A 16,139-nucleotide genomic window follows, 5' to 3' on the forward strand; every position below is an offset into this window, starting at 1 on the left:
TAAAATCAAACGTGCATTTTCAAATAGTATTCTGACATACTAGAATAACATCTCAATTAAAGTTTGTTTCAATTAGCAACTTGTGAATCATAAATCTTCGATAAAGCTGTCAAACTATTAATTTTGCTACAAAGCTCTTTTTTCTTTTGTGGACCTAACTACAAACCTTAGTTTTCGCAATAAGTCCAAAAACAGAATAAGGTAAATCGAGGACACACCAACTTCCGGAAATCACGAACGCTACCTTTCAGGCGTCGTAAAAAGGTGACAATTTTTGAGAAACATGCCACGCAATCTAGATATTATGTCATACGCGAAAAAGGTCTAGAATTGGTCCTCTTCCAAAGGAGACTTACTAGAACTGAGAGACATTTTTAGATTACAAATTTAAACCCTAGTTTATGGGTTTGGTTTGTTTCTTTGATACTTCATCCCTAGCTCCCCTCCAATGGTCTCATATACCCTTAGGCTACGTAAAGAGAAGTAAAGTAATAATTGATGAAAACTAACTAAAAAAAAAAAAAATGGAGAAAAAAACTAGGAAATATGATTCACCGATGCTTGCTTCACATTACAAAGTAAGAAATATATATGTGTTTGAATATTTTCTTTGCATATCATAGAACTATATGACACCATTAGAAAGGGGGTTCTGGATAAATTGTAAAAAACGTAAACCAAATCATGGAACTATCCAAACTCCCACCAGCCACTATCAAAATATGCCGATATGCCAACAGTGCGTCAATAATTGACAAGAATAGAATATGAATTCTGACTGAGAGCAACAAAGATTATAAAGAAATTTATCCCGTAAGAAAGGCATAGGCTTGCATGAGATCAGCTCATATTCAAACGCCTAGATTTTTGACGCATATTCAGATGTTAGATTTTTCAGGAAATGCAAATCTTTGTAGCCTACTATAAAAATGAGACCTTGCAAAATAGGGTAAAATTCTAGTTTAGCTACATTTTGCATTCTGGGAAATGGGTTAGGTTAGGAAGACAAAACCCTACTTATCTCTTATGTCTACCACACTCAAGAATCAAACTTGGGTTTATCCTAATAAAATATACCATATAATGTAAATATAAGTATGATGAAAATAAAATACTTTAGTTCCAAAATTATGAAAATTGCCACTGAGATTTCTGGAAATCAGACCCCCCAGAATGCATAATACTAAATGGTTTCTAACCTAACCAAAAAACCAACTCAAATATCTAAATAAAATACATCACAATGTATTGTATATAGCCTACATTTGCTCATTCTAAGCTGAAAGAAACCAGTCCTGTCAGACAAAGAACTTGAGTATGGTGGGACAAAATTACACCCCACCACAGTCTGAGTTCAAGAACTTGAGTGTGGTGGGTATCAGAGATAACTACCAATAAAACTTTCAGCAATTATTCTAGGGCTAAAAAAATAGGCTACCTGAGGAAAGTAATGCCAAGCTACTGTATTAACCTTCTTTTGATTTATAAGTCTATGAAATTTGCCTAGCCTACTTGACAATTCTAAGGTAAAGGTGCCAATGATTTGACAGTGCAATTTTGGAACCTCTGTCAAAATTTTCCTTCAAAACAGAATAACTCTGCTTAGTTGTGGATATCCACTCTTTGACTATTGGAAAAATTAGTTTATAAGCTTATGTAGAATGGTACTAGCCAATCTCCTTATGATTAAAAACATTTTAGTCATCTAATTGGAAAATTTGACCCATCTGTAAAGGAAAAATCTAAATTTGCCAACTAGTTGACAATAAATGCTGTCCCACCAAAACTTTCATTTTCCAACTAGTTGACTAATAACTTCTCCCTAGCAACACTTAAATTTGCCAACTAGTTCACAATAAATATTGCCCTAGCAAAACTTTGCTTTTCCAACTAGTTGACTAATAACTTCTCCCCAGCAAAACTTAATTTTTCTAACTAGTTGACTAATAACTTCTTCCCAGCAAAACTTAATTTTGCCAACTAGCTGGAAAGAAACATTGCCCCAGAAAACAATTCATTTTCCAACTAGTTGACTAGTAATAGGTAGAATTTGTTCTGAATAGCATAAAATATGTTAATAATATAGGGGTCTTTCCAAGTTTAATTATCACTATTGTTACTATTGTGTTACAACTTCTGTCTCTCTCCCTGTCTCCCTCTTAATGGGAGATATATTTTGAGTTATATATTGGGCTCTGAAGCCAGGGATTTTTTGTTTAAATTCCAGGATAATTAGTCTTATACCTGGTCCCAAAAGTGAAATTGAATTTGTCAAAGCTTGAAGGATTATTCCTCCTGTCTGTTTAAAGAAAACAGATGCATATTTGAAGTTTTGTTCATTTCTATCTTGCATTTAATGGACATAAATTGTGTCCATAAATGTGGACAAAATACCCTGGAAGGTATTTTGAAGTACCTACCTCCACTCCTTCTCCCTCTAGAGGGTCCTTGTAATATTGACCTTGGTTGTGTTGCTAAGATCTCCAACTTTCTTTTTTAGTTTTTTTTTGACAAAACCAAGGGTAATTGAAATTATTTCCAGGAAGTTGTCCTAAGACTGGCTTCTGTGAAGATGATTGTAATTGTAATTCCTAGTTAAACTAGGAAAAAAAATTAAACAGAGATTCACAATGGGGTTGGCGTTGGCTACATTTTAGGTGAAAGCAATTTAGCTGCAGTTAACTTGGACTGCATCAGGAAGGTTGTTGATGCTGTATGGAAGGGGCCCAAAACTCTTCCTTGATTTCTAGAAACTTTTATCAAGGCTGTACTTAAGTCTATACTGTTAAATCAACATGACAACAAACAGATCAATTTTGGGATGCAGCTGGCCACTCAAAAGTACCTACGTTTTTTCTCTTTGGATCCCAGCAATTCTGTTTGTCCTATTATGTTTGTCTTATCTAAAATGTTTATCTTATCTAAATTCAAATCATTGTCCTTGCTAAGGCTGATTTTTTTTTTATCCCTGATGTCACCTACCCTGGGACATTCCACCCCTTCAAAGACCTATTGAATGTTGTTGTATACCATAGCAAAATTTTGCAATATGTTACTATTGTGTGGATGCTCATGTCCAATTTGCATAGAGGTTCCTATAAGAGAGCTTTTGGAGTTCTGTTTGATGAAGGGAAGAAGAAGCATCCAGACTTCTGTCCAGTAAACCTGATTGTTATTGCTGATTTCTTGGAAGCTCAGAAGCAAGGTCTCAAGTCAGCAGTTGAGGAGGGCTCAATCAATAATGCAAGTGACAACATACAGCAGAGCTTGATCCAGATAGGGGGATGCTGTGTTCTTTTTTGGTTATCTGTGAATAAAATAACTCAAAAAATCTGCAGTGCTGGAGATGAAGTTTGTGAATTCAAATCTATTGCTCAGCTCCTCAAATGAGCTGCTAACAAACAGCAAGCTGATCTGTGTTTTATTGTTTTGTCTGGCAAGCAGGATCAAAAGCTTTGAAGACTTTTCCTGGTTGTCTTGCCTGAGACTTGAAGATGATTTGCAAGTCACTTTCCAAATTCACTGATAAAGAGTGGGATGTCTTGCCTGAGACTACCAATGCTGCTGAGTCCCATAATTGGCTCTCAAAGCCAACTTTAAGACAATTGCTGCAGCTCTTAAGCCAACCTATAAGACAATTGCTGCAGGTCTTAAATGGTATTATAGGAATGATCAAACAAGTGCCATGAAAATTGTTGCTGCAAGACATGGTGTTGGTTTGAACTATCCCAGCAAACACTGCAGGAAACCTGGCAAGTTGTCAAATCCATCTGATTCAAATGAAGTAGTCTGACCAAAATTTTAGTTTTACTGAAAGCGCTTATGGTGATGATGAGTTTGTTCAAAGTTTTATTATGGTGAATATGGTTGGTGCTAAGGGAAAACACTACAGCCATCTACTGGCCAAAGCAGTTGAGCAGACAGAAAACTGAAACCAGGCTATGTATAACAGCACTCTTCCTTATGAAACGGGAGTTGATGGTACCAATGATCTGGACGTTGTGCTTTTACCTAAAGGGTTTAGGCACACGTAGCTTATTTTAGGAACCAATTTCAGCTGGGGCTTATTCCTTGTTGAGTGATTTTAATTAATGATGCTAAGAGGCAGGACTTAGCGACGATTTTTCGGTGATTGATCATCATTAATTACATTCTAGACAAGGAATGTACTAGGGCTTTAAAGCTTTAGGCATGTAGTTAATTGTATTTAATGATTATTGTAAATTAATTGTAATTAATGATGATTAATCACCAAAAAACGTCAGTAAGCCCTGCCTCTTACCATCATTAATTATAATCATTCAACATGGAATATACCCTTGCTGAAATTGGTTCCCAAAATCAGCAATGTGTGCCTAGCCCTTAAGTCCTAAGTCCAGCAAAAATGCAAAATTGTTCACACTAATCTGATCTAGTACATCAGTCAAAACAACATCTATCACCTCTAAGTGCTTAAACAGATGCATTTGAATGGATGAGTTAAAATATTTCCATGCAAGCATCAAGCCATCATAAAGCTTCTTCTCCTTCTTCCAAAAAACATCACGTCAAATCTATAGGCTAATAGACTCCTTTCAGCTTATATATATATATATATATATATATATATATATATATATATATATATATATATATATATATATATATATATATATATATATATATATATATATATATATATATATATATATATATATATATATATATATATATATATATATATGTATATATATGTATATATATATATATATATATATATATATATATATATATATATATATATATATATATATATATATATATATATATATATATATATATATATATATATATATATATATATATATATATATATATATATATATATATATATATATATATATATATAACTAAGAACAACTGCAGAAATGGGCCTCAGACAATGAATGGAACTTGACAGGTTGCACAAAAATGTGCATTTTTATGTGAAATTGCATCTCTGTGAACCTGGGGTAAGACTGTAAGACTATCTTGCAGAGTGTTGCTTAAGATTGGAAAGTGCACTCATAGAAGGAGAAGACTTTTAGTTCTGTGGCTTCAAGACTATTTACTTCTGAATTCAGTTTGTTTGATTTACCTTAGCTGTAATGCATTTGTTAAAAGCAAATACTGCCAATTTTTGTTGGACCAGGAATAGTATATTTTTTGTTTTCTCTTTACATCCCATTCTAAGAAATTATTCCGAGGAAAAGTTACTTGCCAAATAGATGGCTAACAAAAGTGTTTATAGGGTAAGTTTGTTTCTAGCTAGCTGGATAAAGAAGGTATTGCTGGGAAAAAGTGGCTCGTCAACTAGTTGGAAAATAAATTGTTTTCTGAAGTAATGTTTGTTTCTAGCTAGTTGGCAAAATTAAGTGTTACTGGGGAGAAGCTATTAGTCAACTAGTTGGAAAAATAAAGTTTTGCTGGGGAGAAGTTACTGGTCAACTAGTTAGAAAATGAATTGTTTTCTGGGGCAATGTTTCTTTCCAGCTAGTTGGCCAAATTAAGTTTTGCTGGGGAGAAGTTGTTAGTCAACTAGTTGGAAAAATTAAGTTTTGCTGGGGAGAAGTTATTAGTTAACTAGTTGGGAAAGAAAAGTTTTGCTGGGGAGAAGTTATTAGTCAACTAGTTAGAAAAATTGGTAAAACTCTATCTTAGCTACATTTGGCTATCTTGAAAAGTGGTTATATTAGGAAAATGAAACTTTCAGGGATGGGTTTACAGGTTAAAGTATGTCCTGGGAATGTATTTTGAAGTACCTTTAGTTCTGAAATGAACAAAACTTCAAATATGCATCCATTTCTTTAAACAGACAGGAGGAATAACCCTCCAAGCTTTGACAAATTCAATCTCATTTTGGGGACCAGGTATAAGACTAAATATCCTGGGAATTAAACAAACAATCCCTGGCTTTAAAGCCCAGTATATAACTCAAAATATATCTCCCATTAACAGGGAGAGAGACAGAAGTTGTAACACAATTGTAACAATAGTGATAATTAAATTTGGAAAGACCCCTATATTATTAACATATTTTGTGCTATTCAAAATAAACTCTAACCATTATTAGTCAACTAGTTGGAAAATGAATTGTTTTCTGGGACAATGTTTCTTTCCAGCTAGTTGGAAAAATTAAGTTTTGATGGGGAGAAGTTACTAGTCAACTAGTTGGAAAAATTAATTTTTGATAGGGTGAAGCTATAAGTCAACTAGTTGGAAAATTTAGATTTTTCCTATACGGATGGGCCAAATTTTTCAACTAGATGACTACAATGTTTTTCATTATAAGGAGATTGGATAGTACTATTCTATATAAGCTTTTAAACTAATTTTTTCAAATTGTCAAAGGGTGGAGTCCCCTTAGTTGTGACTTGGAGCGCCATCTCTTGAAGCAATTTTTGTATTTCAACATTGGGAAACGTTGACACAATATCTGGTACACCCAGATAAGAAAAGAACATTAAATTTAGTCAGTGTCCTGTTTTTGACAAGAAAGGAGCTCCCAACAATTTTTCAGGTATGCAATGTTTAAAATGCTGATACTTGGTTATTTATTGCAAAAAAGTTGGGATTACCACCAATGCATCAAGATACATGTGATTTTGTCTGAATATTAGTCATATTAGCTTTTTCTTGATAAAATTAAAATGGCAACAAATATTACATTCTCAAAACTAGGTTCCAAGTGTTCAAAATTCTTTTTTAATGTAGTGGGATACCAGACACACTAAAAATATTCCTTCCGTCAAATTCAAATGCAGATAATGGCTTCTATAAATTCATTTATTTCCTTTGTGAATATCTTGTAGTAATCTTGTTGAAATTTTCAACAGACAGCAACAGGCCCTGTCAAAATATAGGTGAATCTGTTGAAACTTCACTGAATATGTAAAAAAAATAAGAAATAATTGGTGTCAAAATTCCAGGCTCCACTGATGAAAATATAGTTGTCAAATTTATTGGTGCCCAATACTGCCTAAAATTGCCCCATATTTTAATATTAATATATTAATACCCCAGTATTTTTTTTGCCACAGTATGGAAGGAGTTTTTGCAGCTTCTCACAGTTCTTCTTGGTTTGGATTTTCTTGCTTGGAAAGTCATTCCATTCTATTTGAAAGTTTGATCACAAAGTTTCTTTTTACTGTGCTATGAAGTAGTTTATCCAAGCCAGAAGTTGGGTTTGTATAGGGTACTTGTTTAACATTTTTCTTCAGTTTGACTCTACATTTGGCAATCATCTGGTTATGATTTGACCCTACATCAGCTCTTCTGTGTGAACGTGCGTCCATGAGACTAGTGCGCCATTTGCGACTCACTACGCAGTGGTTGATCTGATTTTTTGGGGATACCACCTGGAGAGGTCCAGGAATATTTGTGGATATCACAGTGTTGGAACAAACTCCCAACAATAACTAGGTCTAATGAGAACATAAAGTCGATTTAAAGCTCACCATTTTTGTTCCAATTACCAAGGCCATGTCACTCCATAGACTGGGGGCAATATTTGTGGTCATCACTAATTTTTGCATTGAAATCAATGACAAAACAGGCTATGCCATGTCTAGGTATATCACTGGCAACTGACTGCAGGGTTCTGTAGTATTCTTCCTTTAAATCAACATTCGCTTTGTTAGTGGGTGCATAATAGACCACTACAGACAGTTTTGCATGCTGGCTGGCAGACCTAGGAGTAAGAATTCTGGATGAAAGTGGCTGCCACTTCAAAAGGGATATACTGGTTTTCTTGTCATCAAAAGGGCAACTCTGTGTTCTCTCCTTGACTCTGGTCCATTGAATATGATGCAGTATTCACTTGCCAACTTTTCAAGGCCTGAACCGGGCCATCATACCTCAGACAGGGCAAAGATATCAAGATTGTACTGGCTCATTTCATTCAAAACTTGTTCTGTCTTGGACAGAAGGGACATTGTAAGTAGAAAGATAAGACAACTTTATTAAAAGCCACATTTATCCTTAATTCATAACAGTTAAATTGTTGAACTCACTACATCTTCCCTCTTTTGAATACAAAATGCCCGTACCCCGAAAACAACGATAAATATGCTTTTGCTTAACCTGGGTATGGAAAACAAGTTCCCGTTATTTAACTTTGATGTTATGATACTATGGTCTAATTGATTCACAGGTCTAAATACTTGGACTTCCGTATTTGTCTCCCAGGTCTGATGGTCAGACCATGGTGAATCTCAGCATTCGTGTTTTTTTTGTAAAATCTCTGGATTGTCAATGGGTCATCTGTAAATGAAATGTTGTGCAGTGGAGATGATCTCAGCACATGACTGCAAACCTTGTTGGTTAGGGGCTGCAAGCCGTCTTATGTGAGGGTTTTGAAAATAGTTCAAAGATCAGATAAACCAAAATCCCAACCTCACTAAAAAAACTTATGAATGATATTTTATTCCAAAACTTAAGAAAGCTGACCCCTGGCCTCCTCTGCATGGCCCGACCCGCCCCCCCCCTGTAAAATTTTTTAACTATATTTTACTACAAAAATCATGACAACTCACCCCTATCCCTCTATAACTGACCCCCGCCACCCCCCCACACACACAAAAAAACAAATAAAAACTTATTTAGCAATATTTTATTCCAAAACCTATGGGAGCTGCCCCCTGATCCTTCATGGCCCAATACCCCTACCCCTCCCCCCAAAAATATCAATGATAAATAATGGGAACTGACCCCTGGACCTCCCTCCATGGGCAAATACCCTCCCCCCCCAAAAAGAAATACAACTTATTAACAATATTTTATTTCATATATCCATGCCCCCCCCTCCAGTCAAAAAAAAACTTATTCAGAATTGTCTATTCCAAAAATCATAGGAATTCAGTTTGAATTTATTAGCTCTCTATAACTATTTGCCACCTATTTTCTTCACTATAAACAAGAGTATGGTTTCCCTAACGGTAAGAGCATAAGGCCTACTGCGTATTTTGGCGCTTTACTAAAACAAATCATTTTTCAAATATTTTCTTTTGTACTTATTACAACATAAAATAAAATGAAAGCTGCAGTGAAAACCGACCAGGATTTACCACTACGCCCACTAGACCCTGCGTCTTTCACCATTCCCTAAATTATGAGAATTTCCCTGAAAATATTGTAAAAATGGAGTGGCGAGAATGCTGGGGCCTAGAAGCATCAAAGCTTTAAATCCGGTCCTGGGTGGAGCAAAATCTTAAGTTGCTGAGCTTTCAGAAATTGATATCATTACATATCAAATATTCAGTTTAATTTTATTAGTTATTGCCAAAACTGTTCATTTATTTTGGAATAAAAATTACTTTAAAATAGGGAATTAAAAAAAAAACTTGAAATTTTAACAATAAAAACCAATAAAAATTAATTTGAAAAAGCACTTTCCGAAAAAGAAATTTTCTAAAGAAAAGTAAAGGCCACAATAAACTTAAGATCAGAAGAAATAGAAACCTACAATAACTCAAACTAAAAACAACCTGACCTCAAACAAACAGAAATTAAATAATCGATCTTTGCAAAAAAAAAAAAACATACAACAGGTACTTATGTAAATAAATAAACAAATCTTAAAACAAGGAAAACGTAAGTTTGCTATTGAAGTATAAATGAAACCCCAAACAAACGGAAATTAAATAAACGATCATAGCAAACAAAAATACAATAGGTACTAATATAAAATGAGTAAATAAATCTTAAAATAAATGAAACAAGTTGAATATGCAAATCAAGCTTGAAACGATCAAAAATCTCTACAATCAAGTGTTTGGGTTTTGCCTCCTTCTCTCACTGTAAAAGTAGAAAACCTACTGCGTCATTGGCGCTATACTGAAAACGAATTTTATTATAAATATATTCTTTTGTACCTATTTCAACATTGAAAATAAAAATCAAATTTTGAACTGATGAGGTTTCAGCAATTAATATAATTATATATCAAATATTCAGTTTAATTTTATTAGTCCTTTCCAAGGCTATTCAAGACAAATATAGCTTCACTATAAACAAGAGTTTAGATACTGCCCCCTTCCCTAACTGTCAAAGTTAAAGCCTACTACGTTATTGGTGCATCACTGAAAACAAATTATATTACAAATATTTTCTTTGCCAGTTATTGCAGCTTTGAAAATGAAAATAAAATTGCAGTGAAATAAAATCTTGAACTGATGATCTTTTAGCAAATAATAAAATTAAATATAAAACATTCAGTTTGATTTTATTTGTACTTTCTAAGACTGTTCAAGACACGTATTGTATAGCCTAGTTTTCAGTTAAGCGCCAATGAAGCGATAGGTTTTAGACTTTTAAAGTGAGAGAAAGAGGCATAAATTTACAGGTATACTGTGCAGCTTACAAATTTTGCACAAAAGTCGCTTAGACGGCTTGCACAGAAGTCCCCTCTTTCACAAGTAAGTATACACACTTACGAAAGTGGGAAAAGTAACGTTTTTTGTTCAAGGAAATATTCTTAAAGTCCACGTGTTTATATCAAGACATAGACAAAGAGGGAAGTTAGTCTTCGGTAGCATTTATTCCCCCATATCAAACAAAATTGAAGAATTAGAACAAGCAACATATATTTTAGCCTTCTTTGACCCCCCCCCCCCCGACGTTGAAGGGTTCTGGGATACATACCCATAGTATATATGCACAGACTAAGATATATCCACAGTGACATATGCTCAGACTCAGGCTTACACCTATGCATACATGAATACTGACATCATTTTTGATCCTGTGATGCAAAACTATTTTCATCAGCTTTGGTTTTAGAATTTTATAATTCTGAATATTTCGGATATAATTGGAGGATACTATTACCCTTTAAACGAAGACGGCAAGCAAAACCATGCTTTACTCTACTTTTAACCCTTGCACAGAAAAGTTTGACAATTACCTAGCACTGTCAACAAACAAGACATAAACAATTAATTGTTGTCAGAATAGTAGACTTACTAGACCTATACAGACCTACTTTTAAAACTTGATTTGTAAATGTTGACAACTTTTCAAAATAATTTGAAACTTACTGCTCATTATTATAACTTCTTTTCTTCTAATATTTTAGGTCTTGAACAAATCGCTGGTTGACAGCAAAAAGGTTATATCTTCACTCTTGTCAAATTTCGAGGACAGCGCAATTAAAAAATATATATTTTGTGGAGCTGAATGTAAGGTAGATAGAAAAATGAATTGAACGCCAGTTTAAAGCTGCTAGTCTGGGAGATCTGTAGGTCAGATTTTGGTCCTGTTTTGTGGAATTTTCTGGTTAAAAATGTCAGTTGAAAATTTGATATGACATTTTTGTCCGTCCTTTCTGCTGCTAAAGCAGTTAAGATAAAAGTGCAGGACAGCCCGTGGGTTCTTTTTCCCACTCAGTTATGACAATTTGTCACCAAGGCTTTGAAATTGTTAATATTTACATGATTTTTGTGTGTGTGCAAGGCTTCTGCATATTCGTAGTCGCTTAATGGTGCTTTTTTGTATTTTTCAATAGTATCAATCTCTTGTTCTACATGATTGGGTTCTTCAAATATTTTTACCTGTGGCTGAGTTGTTTGGTATGATTGACATTTTTCTACTGCTGATACTAGTGTTATATTTTCACCTTCCATAAGAAGTCTTCCTTTGTTTTTTGAGGCTTTTGATGCCACTAACTATTTTGTGGCGTATACCATCTCATCAGCACTCATTATTGCAAGCTTTCACCAGGATTTTCAATTCAATAATGTTTTTCGATGTGCGGTACTCCTGTATTATTCAGAACACACTTGAGAAGTGAAGTTAGATCAATCCTAATGAAATATACCAAAATATGATGAACATATAATACTTTGGAAACAAAATTTTGGAAACTACAACAAACTATTATGGAAAGCAGGACAAATTATGTCAATAACGGTTCTAGGCGTCTACCCCCTGGAAAATAACTCCACCCCAGCCAAAAATACCCCCCTCCCCGAGTAAAGTACTTCCCAATGAAAATTCCACAAACAGCCCCCCCCCTTGGCAGAAAGCTCCCCCGCAAAAAATGACCATATTTTTCTCAATAACAAATATTATCTGTAAGCAATAGATAAATTACAAAACTTGAAAAGGCACTTAAACCCCTACAATGGGGTTCTCTGATTGTTTCGTAGTTTGGGAGGAAGTGAGATACACCAAATGGTACATTTAAATGCCAAAACATCTCAGCTCTAATTGAGTTATCTAGTGGAGGAAAAATACGGTTTGACCTTGGGGAAATTGTCACAGAATTTTTTTTACACCAAAATGTCCAGAAAAATCAGCTTAATTTCACAAAAAATCCACAAGTGTCCTAAATTTGCCCTCGAAGGGGAAAATGAGGCGGGGGCTATCTATGTTTGTGTTTGTAGATATTTTGGAGTTTAGATAGTTGTTTCCTATTAAAACAAGCATGAAGAATCGGAATCTGACGTCACAAATATAGTTTTCCTTACCCCAATTCTCAGCTTCTCCCCGTATCTTTCCTCCGTTAATCAAACAAATCCATAATTAGTTCTAAGGGAGTGACGAGGGGAGGGTGGAGGTAGAAAGTGATCTATAATCCCCAGGGCTGTATCCATGATTTTTGTTGGGGGAGGGGGGAGATACAAAAGAAACTTTAAAAAACGTGAAATTGATATCTACTTCCTTATGATTTCTGGGAATATTTCTGGTCTACACTGTTATTATGAAAGAAAAGAGTAAGATTGATCCCCAAAATGAGGAGAATTTATTCCGTAAGGTAGGGTGACTTTCCTTTCCTCAGTCAGACCTCCACCTCATGGTCGCAGAAACTTAGGAGGGTCGTCATTAGATCAGAAATTTAGAGTTCAAGTCCTTTTTTGTAAGTCGAAAGTGAATGGAGACCAAAAGGCCGCTGGGGGGGGGGCAGAATATTTTCCAGGGGATGTTTTCTGAGAGAAAAATTTTCAGTGGGGGTATTTTTCGCGGTGTGTGTGTGTGTTTGTGTTATTTTCCTTGGTGGGTTATTTTCGGGGGGGGGGGGGTTAAACTCTGGCCACCGTTAAATACCTAACCTAATCACCTCTATATACTATATAATTAATAAAAATATACCTACATCTTAGTTTTTCTCAATGAGACTAAGCTAATTATAACCTACTGCAGGCAGACAAACCGGTTTTTCTAAGATCATACATATCAAATTCTTGAGCGGTGTTGGGATATTTAATGACTAACGTCCTGCCTAAGTAAAGAGCGATGTAGGCACAATTTTTTTTATTATTATTATAATAGACCAGGGCACTTCGTACAGAAGAAGTTGTTGAAGCTTCGAAAAGTGCTCATCAGATTGAAAATTGAAAGGGCTCGTGCCCTTTTTAACATTCAAAGGTGATTGGAGGGTAACCAGCCCCCCTCCCCACGCCCATCACTTTCTCAAACACATCCAATCAAAATTTTGAGGTAGCCATTTTTATCAGCGTAGTTGAAAGGTCGAGAAATTATGTCTTTGAGGATGACAACCCCCCGCAGCCCTCGGAGCAAGGATGGTAAGTTATGCCCTGAGAGCATATAAGGTTTTTATAGAAAGGGTGTTCGTATAACCTTCGGAGACGTTTTCTTGGATTGGTAATCAGAAGCTCTCGTGCCATTTTTAAAAGTCAGAGTGTTCGGTGGGCAGCTAACTCCCCCTCCCCTCACGTCGTAGTTTCCTCAAATGTATCCGTGAATATTTTGAGATAGCCATTTGTTTACAATAGTCCAAAGAGCACATAACAAAATCTTCAGAGTTGACATAATCCCCCGGAACTCAGGGGCAAGGCTTAGTGTTGGGCGATAATTTAATTCAACGGTATTTTTACTTTCGATATTCGATAATAGATATATTGTATTTGATATTTCTGTTCAGTTTTTTGGCTCAGATTAACTTTAGGTTTTGGCAAAATTTGATGACAAAATTTTTAATTAAGGAGTATTTAACATTAATTTTTTTTCCAAATTTTGAATTACATACAAAAAAACTTATATTACACTGACGAATATTACAAAAACCATGATTTGGAATTACTCGTGCTTAGGGTAAAGAAAAATAAGCTATTGGCTATTTTTGGCTTTTCAAGTCAGCAGCATGTCAATATTTTCCCCTGAGAATTGTTTCACCCTTTTACTGGTTAAATAAAAAAAAAAAAATTTCAACTGAAAGTAAGAAGTTGTTCTGAATATAAGGGGAATATCCCATCCTCAATACCTTGCTCTTCACGCTAAAGTTTTTTTTTGTATTTTAAAAATGTCCTTACTCTAATTAGATAGCAGGGGCGGATAGCAGCTCTTGCATGGCCGGATCTAGAACAAAATTTGGGGGGAGGCCCAATGGGACAAGGGCGCCAATGAGCAAAATCTCAGGGGGTGGGGGCAGTGCGACAAAGGTCCCAATAGATGACCAAATTGACAAATTTATTCTAAAAAAAGAGAAAAAAAGAAAAGAACTCTATTCCCAAAATCCCTCCAAAAAACTTCTTGCGGGCAATTCCGCCTTGAAAATTATTTTTAAGGCTACTCTTGTTTGAAAAAAAAAAGTTTTCTTGGTTTCTTTTTATTTCTAATTGTTTTTCAAATTATGCCAGAAATCTTCCCTCCGTGAAAACATTTTCCTGGAAATTCTCCCCTCCCAATGTCTCAATGGAAAGTTTCTCCCAAGCGAAATTCCCCCACGGTGAATGTTTCCCGCAGAAAATCCCCAAGCAATCTCAACTCCTATGAAACTTTTCCCTGGGCAATTTTCCTGGAATATCTTCAGGTGTAAAGTTAAATTGGCAAAGAGAAAGTATTTTGAACCCCCTGAAGTGTTTTTCCGACTCGTAAAAAACGTAACAAAAATGAAAATAAAGAAATTTGTGATGTGTTTTTTTAACGTTTTTTAAGTAACCCCACCCCCCCAAAAAAATATTTTGTACCCCCCCCCCCTCCCCGAAAAAATCTCCTCTGTCCCAGAGGCATGATACTAGACCTTTCAACTATGCTGATCAAAATGGCAATCTCAAAATTTCGATGGGATGAGCTTTGGGAAAAAGAAGCATGGGAGGGAGGGGGGGAATATAGTTGCCCTCCAATCGTTACGGTCGTGAAATGGGGACACAGAGCTGTAATTTCCGCTCGAACTAGCCCTCTCCTGGTCTTATATGACCTTTGGTTCTATACGACCACCCTGGCAAAGAAAAATAAAAAGAGGAACAAAAAAAAAACAAAAAAAAAACAGAACAAATAAACACGCATTAGTGATCTTTCTTCTGGCAAAATTTTCTAAATTTCATATTTTTGCAGATAGAAGCTAGAAAATAACGGTATGGTTCTCTGATATGCCAAATCTGATGGTGTGTTGTTTACTCAGATGGAAGCTAGAAAACTACTGTATGGTTCTCTGATATGCCAAATCTGATGGTGTGTTGTTTACTCAGATGGAAGCTAGAAAACTACGGTATGGTTCTCTGATATGCCAAATCTGATGGTGTGTTGTTTACTAATATGCATTTTCTTTTTAGGGACGTTCCCGCCCTTTCTAAAAAATTATACGAATTTTCTCAGACTAATACCTTTTCATGGGTACATGAAACTTGATGGATTTTATATATCTGGAATCGGCATAAAATTTCAATTCACTTAATGGTTCTATTGTTATAAAAATTCTGTTTTTTAGAGTTTCTGTTGCTATTTGGCTAAGTTGCTCCTTACTTACAGTTTGTTACCACAAACTATTGATTAACTAATCCGGCTTGGAATCCTCTCTCAGTCAGTATATTGAATTGTTCTTCTTCTCTGCTATTTGCGAAACAGTTTTCTATTTTGGAACTAATCTGCTGGATGTCCACCGGTAGATACTAGAAAAAGCCGAAGTAATATCATTTCCGATATCGATATTTACGTTTTGATATCGATATTTGGTGCGATACATCAATACCGATATCCAATATCGCCCAACACTAGCAAGGGTTGTAAGTTACGCCCCACGGCATATAAGGTTTTTATGGAACAGCTGGTTGTATAAACTCCGGATTGGAGGGGGGCTTATTTGATTGGAATTTAGAAGTTCTATTGGCATTTTTAAGAGTCAAAAGTAAATAGAGGGCAAGCATTCCCCTCCAAGCCTACTA

At 35.2% G+C, this 16,139-nt stretch overlaps 1 protein-coding gene across 6 annotated transcripts in view; it reads left to right on the forward strand.

Annotated features, from left to right (window-relative positions):
- Positions 1-324: 324 nt before the first annotated feature.
- Positions 325-16,139, forward strand: part of LOC148949092 (uncharacterized) — a 33,936-nt gene continuing 18,121 nt past the window's right edge. For 2 of the 6 annotated variants that reach the window (XR_016142070.1, XM_089092820.1), the window contains exon 1: positions 15,282-15,466. The gene's annotated coding sequence lies outside the window, so the exon portion shown is untranslated. Of the gene's footprint in view, positions 411-782; positions 814-10,728; positions 11,201-15,281; positions 15,467-16,139 lie in introns of those variants that run through there. The other 4 variants (XM_089092819.1, XR_016142071.1, XM_089092821.1 and 1 more) reach the window with 4 other exon arrangements.

The sequence above is a fragment of the Artemia sp. Qi Xiang Cuo genome, chromosome 8 (genome assembly GCF_049724085.1).
Source record: "Artemia sp. Qi Xiang Cuo chromosome 8, ASM4972408v1, whole genome shotgun sequence".
NCBI lineage: Eukaryota > Metazoa > Arthropoda > Branchiopoda > Anostraca > Artemiidae > Artemia > Artemia sp. Qi Xiang Cuo.